This window comes from Bombina bombina, chromosome 8 (genome assembly GCF_027579735.1).
Source record: "Bombina bombina isolate aBomBom1 chromosome 8, aBomBom1.pri, whole genome shotgun sequence".
NCBI classification, from domain to species: Eukaryota; Metazoa; Chordata; class Amphibia; order Anura; family Bombinatoridae; genus Bombina; species Bombina bombina.
In genome coordinates this window covers 219,382,260-219,406,957 of record NC_069506.1, presented here as the reverse complement: position 1 = coordinate 219,406,957, position 24,698 = coordinate 219,382,260, and the positions used below count along the sequence as shown (strand labels likewise).

At 38.5% G+C, this 24,698-nt stretch overlaps 1 protein-coding gene across 1 annotated transcript in view; it reads right to left on the bottom strand.

The window, feature by feature from the left end:
* Positions 1–20,505, bottom strand: part of DEDD2 (death effector domain containing 2) — a gene marked incomplete in the record, with an annotated part of 107,921 nt that extends 87,416 nt beyond the window's left edge. Inside the window, 2 exon segments of the mRNA XM_053690970.1 lie at positions 16,989–17,043; positions 20,409–20,505.
* Between the last annotated feature and the right edge of the window lie 4,193 nt (positions 20,506–24,698).

Below are 24,698 nucleotides of genomic sequence, written 5' to 3'. Positions count from 1 at the left end.
TCTTACAGTGTAATTCTAGTGAAGTACCATTCCCCAGAATACTGAAGTGTAAAGTATACATACATGACATATCGGTATGGCAGGATTTTCTCATCAATTCCATTGTCAGAAAATAAAAACTGCTACATACCTCTATGCAGATTCATCTGCCCGCTGTCCCCTGATCTGAAGTTTACCTCACTCCTCAGATGGCCGAGAACAGCAATATGATCTTAACTACTCCGGCTAAAATCATAGCAAAACTCTGGTAGATTCTTCTTCAAACTCTGCCAGAGAGGTAATAACACACTCCGGTGCTATTTTAAAATAACAAACTTTTGATTGAAGATATAAAACTAAGTATAATCACCATAGTCCTCTCACACATCCTATCTAGTCGTTGGGTGCAAGAGAATGACTGGGAGTGACGTAGAGGGGAGGAGCTATATGCAGCTCTGCTGGGTGAATCCTCTTGCACTTCCTGTTGGGGAGGAGTAATATCCCAGAAGTAATGATGACCCGTGGACTGATCACACTTAACAGAAGAAAAAATGCCACAAAGACAGATAAATGTAACTGAATACAAGATAATACAGCACAGAATAAATCTAAATAAGTAATATTAATTCAGGGATCTTAACTTTAAAAATCTTAGATTATTATAACATCGTAAAAACACTGTAGGACCTCATAGTGAAATGACAGGAAAGAAAAAGCAAAAAAAAAAAAGATAATAAATTTGGAATTGATGGTAATCTTACCCCCTCAAAAATAAAGTATAAAACATCAGGAGTGCAGAAAATCATGCTATCAGCTCTGATCTCCTCCGAGAAGTAGTGCACTAGTAGTGCAAAAGGACAGAAAAGTCCAAATTACAGTTTTAGGATTTAGATTTCAGATAGGGCATGAGATTTAAACAACTTTCCAATTTACTTTATCAAAAATACTAAGATAAATAAGCAAATTTCATTTAAGGCTAAATAAAACTAGTTAAGTAGGCTCATAGACTGATTTCTAAGACTCTGCAGTCCACCTTTTATCTCACTGTCTTGGCTGTGAATAGCTAATAGCATTTACTTTTTGTTCATGTGTGCCATATAGATAGGTGTGCTCACTCTAGTGTAGTTACTTAAGAGTCAGGACTAATTGCCTGAAATTCAAGTCTGTCAAAAGATCCGAGATAAGGAGACCATCTGCAGAAGCTTAGATACAAGGTAATCAGAAGTAAAAAGTATATTAACCCTTTGGCTGCTAAGCCATTTCCCACCTGTGTGCTAAGCTGGTTTTGAGCTTTTTGTTGCAGTTCAAAGTTAAACACCTTTAGAAGTAAAGTTTATGTGAATAAACTAAACAAAAACTATACATTGTTTTTTTAAGCAGATTCAAAATATACCATTATTATATGTGTATCAGATTTAGAAAATACAGCATAAAATGTGAAAAAAAAAAAAAAACGTATCTTAGAATTTACTTTACGTTTTTCAGCAATTAAACAGTTCTAGACACCTGAGAAATTAAAATGGGGGTAACAAAGCACACATTTGCTGAAAGTACACCCCTTCGTGCATCAAATGAGGGGCTACAAGCAAAGAGCCATATTCCACTTAATATTACATTGCCTATTTTTGGGCTAGCAATACATATAGCCCCTTATTTGATGCACTATGGGGTGTACTTTCCAAAAATGTGTACTTTCATTTATCTTAGTTTCCCAGGTTTCTACAGCTGTCTGTTGAAAGGCTATTTTTTTTAGATTATTTCAAGATTGCCGTGTCTGCAATTAAACAGTTCTAGCAACTAGGAAAATTAAAATATGGTACACAAAGCACACATTTGTAGAAATTACACCCTTTGGCACATCAAATGAAGGGCTACATTTATCTCTAGCACATAATTGAGGTGCGCAACAATTAATGGAATATGGTGCTTTGCATAAAAAAATATATATTTTTTTTAGCAAAGAGACATATTCCACTTAAATTGTTTATTTTTGTGCTAGCAATACATGTACCCCTCATTTGATGCGGCTTGGCATGTACTTTCTAGAAATATTTAGTTTATATACCATAGTTTATATACCATATGCATTATCAGTGAAGGAATCAGAGTCTGAGTTCATAGAGAACTCGGCTGCTTACTCAGTACTGAGACGCTTCGCCATAATTCTCTTTACAAAATACATAATTATGTCGGTAGAAAAAAAAAAAAATATTGCAAAAAAATAAGCTTCTTTGAATTAAAAATACGGAAGTTTTGAAAGATGGAGAGAGCTGTGTATAGAAGGTGTTTTACTCATCTTCCATGCACGCTGAAAGACGGATTATAAAAATATTTGGTTTGGGGTTTTTATTTTAAATAGCATTCCTCTACCATTTATTAATTTGTAACCACATTATCCAGGTGATCATGGGGTTACAAATATAATATTGGTTCGTATTGTAAAAGGGAATGAGACATTTCTCAGCTAGGTGACCACTGCAGTAAGGCTCGTTACCATGGTGATCATTTAGCTAACATACTTAAACTGATATTTATTTTTATAAAATGTAATTTGGGGGTCTCTAGGCAATTTTGATCTTTATGTGCCTTTAGAGACCCCCAAATCTTTTTTTTCCCCCCACTTGTTTAAAATTTTTGTAGACCCCAAACACTTATACCACTGGAAGGTAGACTATTACCTTTCCAATGGTGGATCTAAGCAGCATGCCCCCATTTCCCTATAACTGATAATTGTCAGTTTTAAATAAAGTTGCATGGTGACATCACGCCATGAAGCCCCGGCGATGCCTGTCACTATACAAGCCCCCAGATTCTCCATAAAGGCCGTCATTCGCACCCGACTGGAAAAATTTGCGACGGGTCAGAGCAGTCATTAGCACTCAAGGGGTAAAGGGACACTAAAGTCATAATAAACTTATTATTCAGAAAGAGCATGCAGTTTTAAGACACTTTCCAATTTACTTCCATTATGGAATTTTGCAGTCTTTTTATATGCACACTTTTTGGCGTAACAAGACTACTGAGCATGTGCACAGGGTATACGTAGACTAGTCTGATATGATACAGGGGGCCGGAAAATGGGAGAGAAAAAAAAAAATCTACTGCTTAATTGAAAGTCAGAGAAGGTGTTAATCGTCTTTATTATGCACTTGTTAATTATGCAATTCTACTGCATTTAGTGGTTCTTTAATACTTTAATATAACAGTGTTGGTTATGCAAAACTGTGGAATGGTAAATAAAAGGGATTGTCTATCTTTTTAAACAAAAGATTTGGTGTTGACTGTCCCTTTAAAATGGTAATATATATCTATATCTTTATTAGGTAAGCATACATTTTGTTTTGTTTTCTTTCCTAAGACATGGAGAGTCCACGGCATCATTCCAATTACTAGTGGGAACCAATACCCAAGCTAGAGGACACGGAATGAATAGGGAGGGTAAACAAGACAGGTAGACCTAAACAGAAGGAACCACTGAGGCAAAAGTATCAAATTTTGAAAAAGTATGCAGAGAGGACCAAGTTGTAAGTTGCAGCCCTGCAAATCTGTTCCACAGAAGCTTCATTTTTGAAAGCCCAAGAAGAGGAGACAGCCCTAGTGGAATGAGCTGTAATTCTTTCAGGAGGCTGCTATCCAGAAGTCTCATAAGCAAAACGAATCAGACTTCTCAACCTGAGGGAAAGAGAAATAGCAGTAGCATTCTGCCCCTTACGCTTTCCTGAGAAAAAAAACGGGCAGAAGATGGTGAAAATCCTTAGTCGCCTGTAGGTAGAATTTTAAAAGCACGCACAACATCCAAGTTGTGCAACAGCCGTTCCTTATGAGAAGGATTAGGACATATAGAAGGAACGTCAATTTCCTAATTAATATTTCAATCCGAAACCACTTTAGGGATAAACACCAATTTGGTACGAAGAACCGCCTTATTAGCATGACAGAAAAGGTAAGGAGAATCACACTGCAAAGCCGAGAGTTCTGAAACTCTCCGAGCAGAAGAAATAGCAATAAGAAACAAAACCTTCCAAGATAACAGCTTAATATCCAAGGAATGCATTGGTTCAAACGAAGCCTGCTGCAAAACTTTAAGATGATGATTATGGCTCCAAGGAGGATCAATAGGTTTAAACACAGGCCTGATTCTGACCAGGGCCTGACAAAAAGATTGAACATTTGGCACATCCGCAAGACGCTTATGTAAAAGAATAGATAATGCAGAAATCTGACCTTTCAGATAACTGGCTAACAACCCTTCCTCCAGACCTTCCTGGAGAAAAGACAAAATCCTAGGAATCCTGACCCTACTCCAAGAGTAACCTTTAGATTTACACCAATTAAAAGGTATTAACGAGATTCCCTCACTGTAAATTTTTAGAGTGACAGGCTTGCGAGCCTGAATCATAGTCTTAATGACCGACTCAGAAAACCCACGCTTAGTCAGAACCGTTCAATCTCCAAGCAGTCAGCTTCAGAGAAACAAGATTTGGATGGAGGAATCGACCCCGAGTTAGAAGGTCCTTCCTCAGAGGTAAACTCCAAAGTGGAAGAGAGGACGTCTTCACCAGGTCTGCATACCAGATTCTGCGAGGCTATGCAGGAGCTATTAGAATTACCAACGCTCTCTTGTTTGATATGAGCAATGACTCGTGGAAGGAGCGCAAACAGAGGAAACAGGTATGCTAGATCGAAATTCCAAGGGCATCTATCAGAGTGGCCTGCGGATTTCGACCTTGAACCGTACCTTGGAAGCTTGGCGGTCTGCCGAGACGCCATCAGATCCAACTCCGGCACCCCCCACTTGAGGGTTAACCTGGAAAACTCCTCCGGTCTGTCTGCTTAGGAAGTCCGCTTCTCAGTTGTCCACGCCTGGAATGAGGATGGCAGATAAACAATTGTGAGCTTCCACCCACTGAAAAATCTGAGACACCTCCTTCATGGCTAAGGAACTCAGAGTTCCTCCCAGGTGGTTGATGTAAGTCACTGAGGTGATATTGTCTGATTGGAACCTGATAAACCGGGCTAAGGACAACTGAGGCCAAGCCATCAGAGCATTGAAAATTCGCTCTTAACTCCAAGATGTTTATGGGGAGAGCAGACACCTCCCAAGTCTATAGTCCCTGTAGTTTTAACGAATCCCAGACTGCTCTCCAAACTAGAAGGCTGGCATCCGTGGTCACGATCACCCAGGAAGGTCTCCGGAAAGCATGTGCCCTGAGACAGATGGTCCTGAGAAAGCCACCACAGAAGAGAGTCTTGTCGACTGGTCTAGATCTATCCTTTGAGACAGATCTTAAATGGTCTCAGTTCAATTATCTGAGTATACATAATTGCAGAGCTCTCAAATGGAATCAAGCAAAGGGAATGATGTCCATGGAAGCAACCATCAGACCAATTACCTCCATACATAGAGCCACTGATGGCCGAACAGAAGAGGCAAAAAGAAAGAATTTTGGATTTTCTGATCTCCGTCAGAATAATTTTCATAGATAAGGAATCTATGATGGACCCTAAGAAAACCACCCTTGTAGCTGGAACAAGGGAACTCTTCTCCAGATTCACTTTCCATCCGTGGGAATGTAGAAAAGACAAGATCTCTGAATGAGAGTTTGCTTGTTGAAAAGAAGGCGCCTGAACCAATACGTCGTCAAGGTAGGTCGCCACTGCAATTCCCTGAGACCTGACTACTGCCAAGAGAGCCCCCAGAACCATTGAGAAAGTTCTAGTAGCTGTGGCAAGGCCAAACGGAAGAGCCACAAACTGAAAGTGCTTGCATAGAAAAGCGAATTTCAGGAAATTGTGATCCCGGTGAATGTAAACATGAATATACGCGTCCTTCAAGTCTATGGTAGTCATGAATTGACCCTCTTGAGCCAAAGGAAGAAAGGAATGAATGGATTCCAATTTGGAGGACAGTACCCTGAGAAATTTGATGACACGTCAGGTCTAAAACTAAAATGGGTCAAAAAGTTCCCTCTTTTTTGGGAACCACAGACAGATTTGAATAAAATCCTAGACCCTGTTCCTTTAGTGGAACTGGAACAATCACTTCTAGGGGGGGGGGGGGGGGGGAAGAAAAGTCTGCACCCCACTTGATCCAATCCCGGACCTGGGGCAGACCCTTCATGCTGAGGGTTTTTTTCTTTGATTGCTTCCCCTTGTTCCAAGACTGATTGGGTTTCCAAGAGGACTTGGACTGCTGTTTGGAAAAGGTAGAGGAAGACTTTTGACCTTTAAAGTTATGAAAGGAACGAAAATTACTTTGTCCTTTAAGTCTGTTCTTCTTGTCTTGTGGTAGAAAAGACCCGTTTCCACCCGTAATATCAGAAATTATTTCAGTCAGGCCAGGTCCAAAAAAGGTTTTACCCTTGTAAGGAAGCGCCAGAAGCTTGGACTTGGAGGTAACATCAAGATTTTAGCCACAAAGCCCTGCGGGCTAGGGCAGTGAAACCATGCATCTTGGCTCCCAGTCTAATAACCTGCATATTAGTATCAGAACTAAATGAATTGGCTAGTTTAAGAGCCTTAATCCTATGTTGGATCTCCTACAACAGTCTCTTCTAAAATTGATTTAGACAAGGCATCGCACCAATAAGATGCTGCACTTGCTACTGTGGCAATACAAACTGCAGGTTGCCATTGAAGACCCTGATGAACACATCTTTTTCAAATAAGCCTCCAGCTTTTCTTGTCCATGGGATCCTTAAAGGAACAGCTATCCTATATAGGGATTATAGTTCTCTTAGCCACAGTAGAAATAGCCCCTTCTACTTTAGGCACCGTGCGCCATGAATCTTTAATGGAGTCAGCAACAGGAAACATCTTTTTAAAGACGGGAGAAGGTTTCTCCCATTCTTGAAAAATAATCTCTGGCACACTGTCTGGAACAGGAAACACTTCCACAAAGGAAGGAACATCATAGTATTTGTTAAGTTTACTAGATTTTTTTTAGGGTTGACCGCGACAGAAGAGTCGGAGTCGTCCAAAGTAGTCAATACCTCCTTTAACAGTACGCAAAGGTGTTCGAACTTAAAGGGACAGTATAAACTCATTTTCATATAACTGCATGTAATAGACACTACTATTAAGAATAAGATGCAGAGATACTGATATAAAAATCCAGTATAAAACTGTTTAAAAACTTCCTTAGAAGCTGTCATTTTGGCTCTGTTGAAAAGGTAACTGGAAAGCCCACTGCGAGTGGCAAATAAGACACCCCTCCTCCCCCTTCTTTTGCATATGAAAAGACCCTTTACACAAACAGCAGCAAGCTGGAGAAGGTAGATGACGGTATTCACATAAAACTTCGGGGCTTGGTTAGGAGTCTGAAAATCAGAGCAATGTTATTAAAATATAAGCAAAACTATACATTTATTTTAAAATAAAACTTTATGGGCTATATAAATAGATCATCTACAAAATATTTATGCAAAGAAAAAATGTGTATAATGTCCCTTTAAACCTGAAGTTTACTTCAACTTCAAAGGATTTACACTGTCGGAATCTGAGATTTCACCCTCAGAAGCTACTAAGTTATGAGGGAGGGCAACCTACGTAGCAGCAGATGGGACAAACACCTTACTATGTAAAGAATGTTTAGTTTTCCTCTTGCGTTTCCCCAATGCAGGAAAAGCAGATAATGCCGCAGAAGATATCTGTGCAGCAAAATCTACAGGCAAATATACTCCTCCAGGAAATTGAGAGGAACCACAGGGCACTGCATGTGACGCCAATGAAGCTTGGGACGTTTGAGGAGAAAGCTGCTGCATAACCTGAACAGCATTATCCTGGGAGACAATAGGCTCAGAGGGCAACAATTTATCTTTACATTCTAGCGTTCTAGCTAAACATGAAGCACAAAATTGCATAGGCAAGACAATTTGGGATTCTAGCCATAGCAAACATTTATCAAAAGGAAACAGCCTCTGATTCCATGTTCATAGCTCACAAACTAAAGATTCCTCAAAAAAAAAAAAAAAAAAAAAAAGCAAACTAGAATATTAGAAAAATGAACTACTTTAAAAATACATAAGCCTTAAAGCGTTAGTCACACTAATAACGCTCACACCGCAGACAGTCTGAGGTACCATACCCGACTCTTAAAGGAAATCTTGTGTTCAAACTGCAGTTAGGTTTCAAATGAGCACAGAGATTGCTCCAGAGACTCAACACAGAAACATGCCTGAAAACAGTGATGCCGCTCCTCTCCTTGTCGGATAAACGGTGAGTCATGTGACAGGCAAACAGGAACTGCGCAGCTATACTAAAAGCGCGCGTTCCTATCTGCCGTCAGGAATAACAGTCCCTCACAAATGTTGAGTTAGGAGACGACACTCCTACATACAAACAAGCCCCACATAGCCACTTCTATCTTAGCACTTAGCTTTTTCACTTGTCTATGATCTCATAAATGATGATTTCTTTTTGTTTTTTGATGTAAGAACCTGATAAATTTCATAGTGGCAATAGTCCAAGAGCTAGTGACGTATGGGATATACATTCCTACCAGGAGGGGGCAAAGTTTCCGAAACCTCAAAATGCCTATAAATACACCTCCCACCTGACTCATACCTTAGTTTAACGTTCAGTCAAGAAGCGAGATGTAAAGAAAGGAGTAAAAAGTATACAAAGAGAGGAACTGGAAAAAATAATGTCCTTTATACAAAAAAAAAAAAAATATATAAATATATATAAACCACAAAAAAGGGTGGGTCTCATGGACTTTTGCCACTATAAAAGAAATTAAATTTATAAGTTAAGTTCTTACATAAATAAGGTTCTTTCATGTAAGTGGCAAGAGTCCATGAGGGATAAAAATTTCCGCTGAGAAATTAAACCCCCAAAAAATAATTAAGTTTACTTAAAAATATCAGAAAACTCAAAACAAAAAAAAAAAAAAGGCATCAGAATCAAACTGAGACAACTGCCTGAAGAACCTTTCTATCAAAGGCTGCTTCCAAAGAAGCAAATACATCAAAATGGTAAATTTTAGTAAAAGTATGCAGAGAAGACCAAATTGCTGCTTTGCAAATTTGATCAACTGAAGCTTCATTCTTAAGAGCACAAGAAGTGGCAACTGATCTGATAGAATTAGCGGTTATTCTTTAAGAGAATGCCCCGCCTCCAAATAAGCTTTGTGAATCAAAAGTCAACCAATAAGCAAGAGAAATAGCAGAAGCTTTCTGACCTTTCCTGGAGCCAGAAAAAATAAAAACGAGAAGTCTTTCTAAAATCTTTAGTAGCCTCAACATAATATTTTAAAGCTCTTACCACATCCAAAGAATGTAAAGACCTTTCAAGAGTAATAAAAGGATACAAGGTAGGAACAACAATTTCCCTAATGATGTTAGAATTCGAACTTTAGGCAAAAATTTAAATGAAGTACGCAAAACAGCTTTATCTTGATGGAAAAAAAAAAAAACAGATAAGGAGACAATTCGTAAACTCTAGCAGAACAGATAACCAAAATAAATAATACTTTCCAAGAAAGCAATTTAATGTCCAAAGAATGCATAGGCTCAAAAAGAATAGCCTGTAAAGTTTTCAAAACCAAATTGAGACTCTAAGGAGGAGAAATAGATTTAAAAACATGTTTGATATGAATCAAAGCCTGAACAAAACAGTGAATGTCAGGAAGTTTAGCAATCTTTCTATAAATAAAACAGAAAGAACAGAAATTTGTCCTTTCAAAGTATTTGCAGACAAACCCTTATCCAAAACATCTTGAAGAAATTGTAAAATCCTAGGAATTCTAGAAGAATGCCAAGAATAATCATAAGTTGAACACCACGAAATATAGGTTTTCCAAACCCGATAATAAATCTTCCTTGAAACAGACTTACGAGCCTGTATCATAGTGCTAATAACAGTCAGAGAAACATCTATGACTAAGCACTAAGTGTTCAATTTCCATGCCATTAAAATTTAGAGATCCTAATGGAAAAACTGAAACAGAAGGTCTGGTCTTAAAGTGAATGTAAATTTTGATGCTAAAGTGCACAGTTTTTAAAAATTTCAATTAAAAACAGGAGCACTTTAATTCATCAAAATTTACATTTCACTCGTGTTGTGAAAAAAATACTTACCTTTTAAACTTAACAGCCGCTCCAGCTTCCGCCAGCCTTCGCAAGCCATTTATGATGTCAGAAATGATGGATCGATCATCCACCAATCACGGCTTCCCCCTGGGGGAATCAGTGCCTGATTCAACGGCGTGATTGGAGGAAGCCGGATTCCTCATTTTAGACCCAGGAAGAAGCTTTGCGACGGGCGGAGGAAGCTGGAGCAGCTGTGAAGATTAAAAAGGTAAGTATTTTTTCACAACACAAGTGAAATGTAAATTTTGATGAATTAAAGTGCCCATGTTATTAATCGAAATTTTTGAAAAACGGGTCCTTTAGCATCAAAATTTACATTCTTCACTTTAAAGGAAGTGACCAAGGCTGGCAACTGGACATCTTGACAAGGTCCGCATACCAAAACCTAAGAGGCCAAGCTAGTGCTATCAGAAACACATAAGATCGTTCCATTATGATCTTGGAGATCACCCTTGGAAGAACCAGAAGCTGAAAAATGTAAGCAAGTTGGTAAGACCAAGGAACTGCTAGGAGCATCCACCATCTCCCACTAAAGATCCATGGACCTGGAAAGGTATCTTGGAAGCTTCTTGTTCAGATGCGAGGCCATCAGATCCAGATCTATTTCTGGAGGACCCCACATCTGTACCAAATGAAAAAACATCTGGATGGAGAGACCACTCTCCAAGATGTAAAGTCTGACAACTGAGATAATCAGCTGCCCAATTGTCTACTCCTGGGATATGAATCGCAGTAATCTGACGAGTTTAATTCTGTCCAAGAAAGTATCAGGGATAATGCTTTCATTGCTGAAGAACTGCGAGTCCCCACTTGATTGACATATGCCACTGTAGTGACATTGTCTGTTTGAAATCGAATGTTAAGTTCTCTCTTCAATAGAGGCCAAGCCTGAAGAGCTCTGAAAATAGCACAGAGTTCTAAAATATTGATTGGTAACATCGCCTCCTGAGGTTCCCAAACCCCTTGTGCTGTCAGAGACCCCCAGACAGCCCCCAACCCGAAAGACTTTCATCTGTTGTGATCACAATCCAGGAAGGACGAACAAAAGAGGCTCCTCAAACAATAAGGTGATGGATTAACCACCAAGTCAGAGAGTGTTGAATGTGGGGATTTAAGTATATCCAAGTATAATCCCTGCACTATTGTTGCAACATGCAAAGCTGTAGAGGTCTCATATGAAAACGACCAAAGGGGATCGCGTCCAATGCTGCAGTCTTGAGACCTAAAACCATGTCTTTGAAGAAACCACACAAGTTGTTTTGTGTGAGATTCTGCAAAACTAATAGATTGAGCTAGTACCAAGATCTCGTCCAAATAAGGAAACACTGCAATACCCTGCTGTCTGATTACAGATAGAAGGGCACCGAGAACTTTTGAAAAAGATTCTCGGAGCTGTCGCTAGGCCAAATAGAGCGACAAATTGGTAATGCTCGTCTAGAAAAGAGAATCTCAGAAACTGAAGATAAGCATCCTGCAAGTCTATTGAGGACATGAAATTACCTTGCTGAACAAAAAGGCAGAAGTGTCCTTATAGTCATCTTCAAAGTTGGGACTCTTACAAAACTATTTAGAGTTTTCAAAGTCTGTTCCTGTAGAGGAACTGGAACAATCACCCCTGAAAGCTCTAGATCTGAAACACACATCAGAAAAGCCTGAGCCTTCACAGGGTTTGTTGGGACATGGGAAATATAAAGAATCTTCCCATGGGAGGTCTTAAAGGGACAGTCTACCATAGAATTGTTATTGTTTTAAAAGATAGATAATCCCTTTATTACCCATTCCCCAGTTTTGCATAACCAACACTGTTATATTAATTTACTTTTTACCTCTGAGTTCCTTGTATCTAGAAACCTTCTGACAGCCCCCTGATCACATGACTGTGACTGTTTATTATCTATTGTCTTAAATTTAGCATTGTGTTGTGCTAAATCTTAACTAACTCCTTGTGCCTGAACACAGTGTTATCCATATGGCCCACGTGTACTTTCTGTCTGTGTTGAAAAGAAATTTTAAAAGCATGTGATATGAGGCAGCCCTCAAAGGCTTAGAAATTAGCATACAAGCCTATGTTTAGTTTAAACTAAGAATACCAAGAGAAAAAAAAGCAAATTTGATAAAAGTAAATTGCAAAGTTGATTAAAATTAAAAGTCCTATCTGAATAATGAAAGTTTAATTTATACTAGACTGTCCCTTTAATTCTGAAAGGTATCCAATACCCCTGAGAAACAATATCCTGAATCCACCGATTTTGGACAGAATCTGCCCAAGTGTCTTGAAATAATTTCAATCTGCCCCCCACCAGTTGAACTGGTTTGAGGGCCGCACCTTCATGCAGTCTTAGGGGCTGTATTTGGTTTTTTTTATAAGGTTTGGATGTATTCCAATTCGTAGATGGTTTCCAATTAGAGCCAGAGGCCTTAGGGGAAGGAGAGGTCTTTTGTTCTCTATTCTGATGAAAGGAACAAAAACGATTGGGAGCTTTAAATTTACCCTTAGATTTCTTATCTTGGGGCAGAAAAACTCCCTTACCCCTAGTGATAGTGGATATAATAGAATCCAATTAAGAACCAAATAAATTACTACCTTGAAAAGATAAAGTAATCTAGATTTAGACACCATATCAGCATTCCATGATTTAAGCCATAAAGCTCTTCTAGATAGTATAGCTAAAGAATAAAATTTAATATCAAATGTAATATCATCAAATAAAGCATCACAAATGAAATGATTAGCATGTTGAAGTAAAACAACAATGTTAGACAAATCAGAATCCAATAGCTGCTCTGCTAAATTGTCCAACTAAAAAGTTGAAGCAGCAGCAACATCAGCTATAGAAATAACAGGTCTAAATATAGCCAGTATGTAAAAATGCCTTCCTAAGATAAGATTCAATCTTCCTATCTAAGGGATCCCTAAAAGAAGTACTATCTTCCATAGGAATAGTAGTACGCTTGGCAAGAGTAGAAATAGCACCATCAACTTTAGGGACTTTCGCCCAAAGCTCTAAATTGGATACGGGTAAAGGATACAAATTTTTAAACCTAGAAGAAGGATTAAAAGAAGTACCAGGCTTAGACCATTCCTTAGTAATCATACTAGAGATAGCATCTGGAATCGGGAAAAACTTCAGGAGTAACCTCAAAGTCTTAAAATCAGAATTCAAATGTTTGCTATTGTTATCAAGAGGCCTAGATTCCTCAATGCCCAAAGTAAACAATACTTCCTTCAACAAAGAATATATATATTCCATCTTAAAAAGAAAATGATTATTTTTGAATCTCAGAGTCTATAGTAGAATCCTGAGCCAGAGAAATCCTCATCAGCAAACAATACTTCAGTATGCTGTTGATCAATACAAACTTCATCAGATTTATGGGAAGTAGGGAGAGACTTTTTACATTTATTTGAAGGCGGAATAGCAGTCATAGCCTTCTCTATGGCTGCAGCAATATAATCTTTTATTTCTACAGGAATATCATGTACATTAGACTGTAAAGGTTTAACAGTACAGTAGATGTATTTGTACTTCTAGAAACATTATCAGCATGAAACAATTTTTCATAACAAGTGCCACATACTTGAGCTGAAGAAGGAAGATCAGCCAATTTACAACATACACACTTAGCTTTGGTAGATTTGTTTTCAGGCAACTTGGTTCCTACAGTAACATCAGTTTGAGACATCTTGAAAAATGTAACAAAAAAGAAAAAACATTTAAACAAAATATCCAATTTCTGCAAAACAGCAGTTTCAGGAATGGGAAAAAAATACTTATAAAAATACTTATATGCAAAAGCAAACACCATAGCCCTCTGTAACAAATGAAAGCAGAGAGGAAAAGAGGGAGAGACTTAATATAACAATTTTTTTGGCGAAGATGATGTAAATACAGAGAGAAAAAAAAAAAAAACACTTTAAAAAGGTTAACAGGAAATGACAATTCGTGACATAACAGGCGCAAGAATGACGCAATAAATAGAAGATCTAGTGGAAATTCCCAGCCCTGTGTATACTGTGGGGTCGATCAAGCTGCGGCGATCGCCTCTGGCCTCACGCGGGCTGGAGCTGCCAATTGAATTCACCACCTAAGAAGTGGCAAAAGGTTAGGGAAGCAAGCAGTCTGATGACCGCTGCTTGTTAATAACAGACTGCAGGTTCTCTTGTGAGAACCTGCAGTCGTAGGGGGCGAAGCCTGACAAAGGCTTTGATAAATCAACCTTTGTATATACATAAAGACTATTGTGAGGGAGCGGTGGAAAAAAAAAAAAAGGGGGGGGGAGATAAATGGTAAAGAGCCAAGTTCAAAAAGAATAAAAAAATAAAAAATAAAAAAAAGAAGAAACAAAGAGTAAGGAAGTGAAGGCCAGATCTATATACAGTGGGGCAAAAAAGTATTTAGTCAGCCACCAATTGTGCAAGTTCTCCCACTTAAGAAGATGAGAGGCCTGTAATTCTCATCATAGGTATACCTCAACTATGAGAGACAAAATGTAGAAAAAAATTCAGACAGACAATCACATTGTCTGATTTGGAAAGAATTTATTTGCATATTATGGTGGAAATTAAGTATTTGGTCAATATCAAAAGTTCATCAATACTTTGTTCTATATCCTTTGTTGGCAATGACAGAGGTCAAACGTTTTCTGTAAGTCTTCACAAGGTTGCTGGTATGTTGGCCCATTCCTGCATGCAGATCTCCTCTAGAGCAGTGATGTTTTGGGGCTGTCGCTGGGCAACACGGACTTTCAACTCTCTCCAAAGGTTTTCTATGGGGTTGAGATCTGGAGACTGGCTAGGCCACTCCAGGACCTTGAAATGCTTCTTACGAAGCCACCCCCTTCGTTGCCCGGGCGGTGTGTTTGGGATCATTGTCATGCTGAAAGACCCAGCCCAGTTTAATCTTCAATGCCCTTGGGAGAACTTGCACAATTGGTGGCTGACTAAATACTTTTTTGCCCCACTGTATCAGGAAAGAAATAAAAATAGGGGTGGCCATTTGAGAAAAAGGAAGTTTAAGAAGGAGAGACAGGGAGGGACAGAATTGAAGACAGGAAATAAAAAAACAAAGGCCCCCATTTATCAATTGTTGGACGGGCAAGGTTCGCTCTACAGATCCTTGTCCATCCGGCATTTCTCTAGAGCAGGGCTGGTCAATTGTCCCAATTGGATCAAAATAATTTAATTCTGAGAGTCTTCAGGTGGCGGAGAGGTATAGCGCCTTGAGACCCTTAAGGGTGAATAGCCGCGCTTTACAAGAACCCGATAGAGCTCTGGTCTTGAGACCGCAGTCACTTAACTAGCTTTTCAGGCCAGAAAGCTGCAACCACAACATCATAAGTGGGACCCAAAGTATAGCTAACTGGATAGCTGTGAAGAAAAGACAACTGACCATATTCTGAATAACCTTACGTAAGATTATGTTCCTGGCAGGATGAAGACTTTGGGGGGAAAATTTTATTTTAATATTGCAAATAATCTGCTCCTTCAGACAATTTATTTTTCTATGAAAATGTGATACAATCCCACTACAACCCTAGTAACACCCTGCTTCGTGTATAGTCACAAATACTCTGTATAGTCATCAAAGCAAGAAGCATGCTTGCAGCCAATGCAGTGGCAATATTGCTGTAAATCCAAGAACAAGCTTCTAGAGGCCAGTTGACAGAAGACAGCATTTTGTCAGGTGCTTTTTGCTTTATAAAAAGGGTCCACAATTTAAAAAGATATGAAACCCAATTTTTTTTCTCCCATGATGCAGATAGAAAGTAGTTAAAAATCACATGCTCTAATTTACTTGTGTTATCACATTTTGTTTGCTTTTTGGTATCTTTTCTTGAAAATCAGGGATGTATGCTTAGGAGTCGGCCCATTTCTGGAGCAGTATATGGCAGAAGTTTTGAAAGAATTTTATCAATTTGCAGAGCACACTAGATGGCAGCACTATTTTCCTGCCATGTAGTGCTCCAGATCCCTACCTAGGTATCTCTTCAACACATAATATTGTGGGAATTAAAAAAAAAAAAATAGAATTAAAATGGAAACTTTTGTAAAATGGTATGCTCTGAATGAACCACAAATAAATGTGTTTCATATCCCTGAAAAGACAGAATATATTTAAGATTATATTCTTCAGCATTATGTTGTTTGGCGGATAATAGACTAGAAATAACTACAGGATAAAGATCTTGTTCTTTCCATGGTATTTTCTTGTGCTTTTGCAGACTTTTTCCAGCTATGGAACTGATCACAGGCCTTTAGCAAAGTTTATCAAGTGAGTAATATACTAAATTCCCCAATGGTGAATTATGTAGAGAAAAAGAAAAAAAAACTTTTTGGCTAGAAGCCAGAACTAAAAACTTAGAAGCCAATAAAGTGACATGAAAGCCACATATCTCAAAGGATGGAATATTAAACAAATGTATTTATTTTATTAAGTTTCCTTTGTTCTCTTGGTATCTTGTTTAAAAGCAGGGATGTAAACTCAGGAGTGTGAACGCGACCGGAGCAATATAAGGCATCATTTCTTGTCACGTGGTGCTGCATACACCCACCTAGTTATCTCTTCAACAAAGAATACCATTGAAACTAACCAAATTTGACAGCAGTAAATCAGAAACTTATTTAAAGCGGTATGCTCTATCCAAATAACAAAAGGCTTTTTGGGGGCTTCATATCCCTTTCACTATTATTAGAGATGTCTGCAGAACAACCCTTACCTGTGAAAATTAAACTCATGGTTCAGATAGCGAATACAATTTTAAGAGACTTCTCAATATCCTTCTATTGATAAATTTACTATATATTTTCTTGGTATTCTTTATTTGAAAACACACCTAGGTAGGTTTAAGAGCATCAGTGCACTACTGGAAGTTGCTGGTAATTGGTTGCTATGCACATTTCTCTTGTCGTTGACTCACCAGATGTTCTCAGCTTCTTCCCAAATAGTGCACTGCTGCTCTGTAGCTGAAATTTCTATAAAAAGAAACCAAGAGAAAAAGTAACATAATAAAATTAAAGGAATAGGAAACTCAAAAATGTTTTATGATTTAAAAAACACACACATTTGTAATTGGTACATTAAATGTTTTCTGTGTTTGGTTTTTAAATTTGTCCTCTAAAGCACTTATTGCGCAAAACCTACGGAATCATTCATTATGCAGAGCCTATAATGTTTTGCCTAGTTGAAAACATGGTGGCCCAAATGCGCATTAGAATACTTGGCCGGTTAACACATGCACATATTCCTTCTATCTCCTCTCCTGCGGCGTATCACTAACCAAGCACCAGTTGCAGGGCCAACAGGTGGATGGTGGCGTTGGTGAAGCCGTAAAAACAGCAATACTAATCAGGAAAATATCCCTAGATGAACAAGTATGGTGATATAATTATTATAAGAATTTCAATCCCTAGACTAATTTGCAGATATTTTAACCCTTTGAGTGTTAAGCACTTTCCCAACTGGGTGCTAAGATTTTTAAAGTTTATTTATTTTTTAAATTTCAGACCCCCAAGACTTACACTGTTGGAAAGGCTAGGCGATTACCTTTCCAATGGTGGGTCTTGAGGGTCGGTAGCTCCTTAGATGCCTGAGATACAGGTTTCTAAGCAGCATGCCCCCTGCTCCTATACTTAACATTGTTAAGTATAAAGTTGTGAGGTGACATCACGCTATTACGCATGACGTCACCATGCAAAACGGGAAGCTCGGGCAATGCCCGTCACTCTACAGGCGCGATCGCCGGGGTAGAAGCGGGTGGGAGCCCCCAGATCTTCCTCATGGTGGGAGAGTGCTAGTGACGGCTCAGAGCCATCATTAGCACCAGAGTGAACTGATGGCTCAGAGCCGTCATTAGCACTCAAAGGGTTAATAGATCAATAAAAATGGCGACAGGCTCAACTTGGCACATGTTGCCATAACTAATGCACATGAGATATTTAGCAATAGAGGATATTATGAATAATTAAACTTTAAAGTGAAGGTCAATTTTTCCTCTTCTCAATACACCATGTTAAAATTTATGTAATAAATATCAAAGACGCTAAGTTTATATTTCGAAATAATTAATCCATTATAAATAAAAAGTATTTATAATATACTTACGTTACCGCGATTAGCTCCGCCCCAAACACACTTCCTTATTCAGATGTTATGACGTTCCTTTTTTGTTTACAAGCGGACTACGCTCGTGCACCCGTGTTTATTTTGAACTGCGCATGCGTATCCTCAACCCAATAGCGCATGCATTTCGTCAACCCACCTAACTTTGTATTAAATGTATCAACGGAATAGTAACATTCATTGCTACGCAAGTCTGTCAGTGACTCGCAAGATTAGTCTGGACCCAGAGCGTTGATGTTGATTAAATGTATCAACATTTGTGAGACCGGACAACGCATGCGCTAAACATGAACAAGCGTGCCGATGATGACGAGCTGTTTGCTTAAACGCATGAGCATAACGTTGCGCTGACGAAACCAAAAAGGGGCTGGACGCAACAGGGGTAAACACTATATTCGAGAGAAAAACCTGTCACTCAATATCGGCAGTATGGCGGGCGTAATATACAGGTGAAACGGAGCAGATTGAAAACGATAAAAATAAAACTTTTTACTGTTTTAACATATAATTTGATGAATGAACATCATACTGAATTTAAGTAACCTATTGAAAATTTATAACCAAAACGCCAGACTTGACCTTCACTTTAAGAGAAGCATACTGCAGCATTATGCTCGAGGTCAGTCTTGTGTGGTCGTGGGAGCCTTTTATTGTAAATATAAACATACGAAAAATATATTTAGATGCTTTGGGTTTTTGTTTTTAAAAAAGTGCATTTAATACCAAGTATTGATGTATATAATACTTCGATTTTTATTCATATAAGTTCGCAAAAATTTCAAACCCTTTAAATTTAAAGGGACACTGAACCCAATTTTTTTATTATTGCGATTTAGACAGAGCATGCAATTTTAAGCAACTTTCTAATTTACTCCTATTATCAAATTTTCTTCATTCTCTTGATATCTGTATTTGAAAAGCAAGGACAAAGTTTAGATGCCGGTCCATTTTTGATGAACAACCAGGGTTGTTCTTGCTGATTGGTGGATAAATTCACTAACCAATACACACACAAGCACTGTCCAGAGTTCTGAGCCAAAAACTGGCTGGCTCCTTAGCTTAGATGCCTTCATTTTCAAATAAAAATAGCAAGCGAATGAATAAAAATTGATAATAGGAGTAATTTATAAAGTTGCATGCTCCATCTGAATCACTAAAGAAAAAAAAATTGGGTTCAAGGTCCCTTTAAAGGTGTGTTAAAGAATCAGAAAGAGAATGCAATTCGAAGTATAATTTTGTCTCACGTCCCTTATTCGCTTGCAAATGAAATATGCAAAAAGTTCCACTGCTCTGGCAAGCTCCAACCCACTGCAGAGCTTGTAATGGAGCACTACAGAGAAACAAACTTGTAGAAAATGGCAGCGATAGCTCAGCAGTTTCAAACACTAAGTAAACAGCTTTGACGGGCATGTTGTAAATACAAGAATTGGCTTAAACTTATATTTCAAATAATACTCATCTTTGGTGAATACGTTGTCCTACCTTTGAAAACATAATATACTGAAATCGGCACTATATTCGCATTTAATACAATTTAACTAGGAGAATCATATCACGACTGTAACAAGGAAACTAACCTTGTAACAAGCTAAAAAACTATCAGCCCCAAACCACATATATAACTAAAATAGTGTATCATAACCGAGTAAATCAAGAGTTCTAAAATAGGGTTCCATATAGGTGAAAACTTTAATGTTATTCAGCGTCTGTTAAGACCGTTCTGTGTGGTCAGGTTATTAAGAGAAACGCAACGAATCCAAAACAACCACCAAACCATTAAGCCCATTATTAATTCTAGCTATTTACAGCCATTGTGACGTTTAGGCTGTTAAGTTTTCTTAAACGCCACGGTTTTATTTTAAATACCTTACAATATATGTTTACGTTTCTCCCTGCATGACGCTTTAGTCCTTCATTAACACATTCATAAAACGCGATAAGACAGCCGCCATTATCTCTCACAGATATTATGACGAAGCACAAGACGTTTCCCTTTACTGGTCGCTGAGAGTAACTAAAGTCTATTTTTCCACTCACACCCGATCACAACTTCCAGAACATGATATTTTGTTATAACAACTGTTAACGTATTTTGACTAGGAAAGATAGTCAACGCTTAGACCGACTATACAAAAAATGCACCGCCATTTTAGATAGTCAAGTATAAACGGAATACATTGAAATCTAAATAATAGATGTCACAAAGAGACACACTTACCTCTTAACAACTGAAAAACTATATAGTAGCTATAAGTCTCCAAGGACGGACGATAGACTGCAAACCACCAACTGCAGCTCACAGCTTCTAGTATCTTCTTCGATGAAACACTGGGCATGCGCAATGCGTCGAAACTACTCCCTGTATCACATTCTACTGTTCTACGCATGCGCGCGTTGCCAATGCGAAGCAAAAAAAAAACTGAGCTGTCACGCACAGACTCTAAACAGGTGCACGTGACTCTCAAAGGGCCCAACAGCCAATCACCTGACGAGCGTTACTTTCTGCTTACATAAGTATATTATTCACAGAAATTATTTGCGCAAACGGACATGCGATGATAAAGGTTACTGGCTGTTACCTGCGACAATATATACGTGAAACCTGCCGTTTGAAAATCTAACTTGTTTATGCAGCAAATTAAGTCACAATCTCATACAACATACATTACAATAGCAATATATATATAGAACTACTCACAAACAAATGCTGTAATATGGATGATCTCGAATGTAATAGAGACTCAGTGATAAAATAATAATTTGCTACAGTTAGACAATTTAAATTGTGACTTCAAGTCTAAGCCCTCAATAACTTGCTCTTTGAAAGTGACTATTTGGAGCGGTTTCTACATGTGATGGCTAAGACTTCTACTACCACAATGGAAAGGATTTAGAAATAACATTTTGCAATACTATTTTATGATCAACAAACTAGTATTAAGGTATGACAAAGTTTTACATCCACTATATATTAAAGGGCCATGATACCTAAATGTTGAAACACTTGTGATGCAGCATAGCTGTAAAAAGCTGACTAGAAAATATCACCTGAACATCTCTATCTAAAAAAGAAAGATATTTTACCTCAAAAGTTCCTCAGTAGCCACATCCCATTGTAAAGGACTACTAAGCAGCAAATCAGTATGTCTGTCCCGGGACAGCTAAGGGATTGAGCCTCTTGCACTCTAATGTTATTTCCCTATTCAGTTTAAGGAAGTTTACTATGAAATCTCATGAGAGTTAAGTGAAATCTCATGAGATCACAGTAAAAGAGTTCATGACCTCAGCACTGTTGATGCTGATTGGCTGCTGTTCATTTCTTCATTTATTTATTTTTTACCTGCAGCTGCTGGGCAGTAACTGAAACATAACTTTTTACACAGAACTTACTCTGCTGAGCTGAGGAGATTGTGAGGTAAAATATCTTCCTTTTTTACATAGAGATGCTCAGATGATATTTTCCTGTCAGCTTTTTACAGTTATACTGCATCAGTTTCAAGTGATTTAGCATATGAGTATTATGTCCCTTGAATTTAAAATGAAAATTGTATTTTGAGCATTTGTTTCACCACTTTGAAAGGACAGTAAAGTCAAAATTAACCTTTGATGACTGAGATAGATCATGAACTTTCAACAACTTTACAGCTTAATTTTCACATTTGCATCGTTATCTTGCTATCTTTTGTGGAAGACTAAACTTGGATATGCTCAAGAGTAGCAGCACTACTAGATGCTCAGTCTGGGGTATACTTCGGTAGTAGTCATTAAGTAACACAAAGGCTAGTTTTGTTAAAGTGATGGTAAATATGAGTTTAACAAACACTAGGATTTACCATAGCTAAAAATCGAGTGGAATTTAAGTGATCAAACGTAAAAAAAGGGTGCTAAACTCACCCTTTCTGTGCTGTTGCACAGCGCTAAACTCAGCTTCTCAGGCTGCCCACTGCACATCAATCTTCTACTAATGAGGTGCCGCTTGCACCTCTAAACCAAAAGCCGTGCGTGCATACAGAAACCTGTCAGTTGACATGCACGGCTATTGGTTCAGCGGTGCAAACTTCACCTCATTGAAGGAGATCGATGTGCTGTGGGCGGCTGGAGCCGCAGTTTTAGCTCTGTGCAACGGTACCGAAAGTGTGCATTTAGCACGCTTGGATTTTCCATCACTTTAAGCCAGATGTTTATATGACGTATGAATTTGCATTATCACCTATAAGAGTTGGTAGGGCCAGTGTATTCAGGGGGCTCTTTAGGTATCCTATCCCCAAGCTAGGGTACTAAATTTGATGTAATTGGATTCTGCTTAGTCTGGGGTATACTTGGGTAGTAGTCTCTAAGTGACACAAAGCCTAGTTTTTATAGGGCAGATGTTTATATGATTTATGTATTTGCCATTATCACCTATGAGAGTGAATAGGGACTATGCATTCAGAGAGGGGGGTCCTGAGGGGTCTTATCCCCAAGTGAGGGATAACTTTGGTGACATTGGATTCTGCTCAGTCTGAGGTTTACTTGAATTGTATTCTCTAAATGACAAAGCTTAGTTTTCTTAGGATATGTTATTTATAATGCATGTATATGCATTAGGACGTATATGAGTGGATAGCGTTAGTGCAATAAGGGGGCTCTTAAGGGGTCCTGTCCTATCTCTAAGTTAGGGTCCTAATGTTGATGTCATTGGATTCTACTCAGTCTGGGGTATGCTTGGGTAGTAGTCACTAAGTATCACAACACCTAGTTTTTGTAGGGCATATGTTTATATAATGTATGTATTTGCTAATATCACCTATGATAGTGAATAGAGTAAGTACATTCAAGGGGCTCCTGAGGGGTCTTTTCCCCAAGTTAGGGTCCAACTTTGATGTCATTGGATTTCTCTCAGTCTGTGGTATACTTGGGTAGTAGTCATTAAAGGGATAGTCTATTCAAAAATAATTTTTCATGATTCAGATAGAGCGTGCAATTTTGAGCAACTTTCTATTTTACTCCTATTATCAATTTTTATTCGTTCTCTTGGTATCTTTATTTGAATGTAAGCTTAGGAGCCGGCCCATTTTTGGTTCAGCACCTGGGTAGCGCTTGCTGATTGGATGGCTACATTTAGACACCAATCAGCAAGCTCTACTCAAGTGCTGAACCAAAAATGGGCCGGCTTCTAAGCTTACATTCCAGTTTTTTTAAAATAAAGATACCAAGAGAATAAAGAAAAATTGATAATAGGAGTAAATTAGAAAGTGACTTAAAATTGCATGCTCTATCTGAATCATGAAAGTTTAATTTTGACTATACTATCCCTTTAAACCTTTCAGTGCTAACAACGGCTCTGAGCTGTCGCAGAGTTTCCCACTCAGGTGCTAACGATGGCTCAGAGCAATTGGCTCAGAGCAATGACGTGATGAAGTCACCGTGCAACTTTATTTAAACATAACAAGGCATGCTGCTTAGAAGCCTGTATCTCAGGCATCTAAGCAGCTACAGAGCCCCCAAGACCCACCGTTGGAAAGTCTTGGGGATCTGGAAAAAGAAAAAAAAAGAAAAAATATTTAAAAAATAAACAATAAAAAAAACATTTGAACAACATAGCACCCAGGTGGGAAAGTGCTTAGCACTCAAAGTGTTAAGTGACACAAAGCCTAGTTTTTATAGGGCAGATGTTTATATGATGACTGTATGTATTTTCCATTATCACCTATGACAGTGAATAGGGGCAGTGCATTCAGGAGGCTCCAGAGGGGTGTTATCCCTAAGTTACGTTCCTAACTTTGATATCATTGGGTTTTGCTCAGTCAGGGGTATGCTTGGGTAGTAGTTAGTAAGTGACAAAAAGCTTATTTTTTATATTTTTCTTTGCTTTTATTTAACATTGAAATCCCCATTAGGTTTAAAAAAAGATTAACAAATAACAAAAAACTGTTTAACTTCAGGTGGGTGCTTGCTGAATACATTGGGTGAACCAATAATAAGAGGTATATATATGCAGCCACCAATCACCAGCTAAATCCCAGTAGTGTATTGCTGCTCCGGAGTCTACTAGGGTTGTCACCTTCTCAGGGGAAAAAATACCAGCCATAGTCATTAAATACATTTGCATAAAACATATATAGCAGAAATCTGGAACTAAAGCTTCTGGGACTGATTTTGAATGATCATTTGATTATAATTAAACTAGTCCTAAAGCGGGCCATTTTTTGCAGTACAGCGGTCCCACCCCTTGCGCTCTCTCCCCTCCCCCTTTCTTTTGCTCTCTCTCCCCCCTCTCTTTTGAGCTCTCTCTCTCCTCTCTTTTGCACTCTCTCTCTCCCCTCTCTCTTTTGCGCTTTCTCTCTCCCCCCTCTCTTTTGCGCTCTCTTTCTCCCCCTCTCCCCCCCTCTCTCTCCCCCTCTCTCTGTCTCCCCCCTCCTCTCTTCCCCTTCTCTCCCCCTCTCTCTCCCCCTCTATCTCTCTCCCCGCTCTCTCTCTCCCCCTTTCTCTCCCCCTCTCTCTCCCCCCCTCTCTCTCCATATCCCCC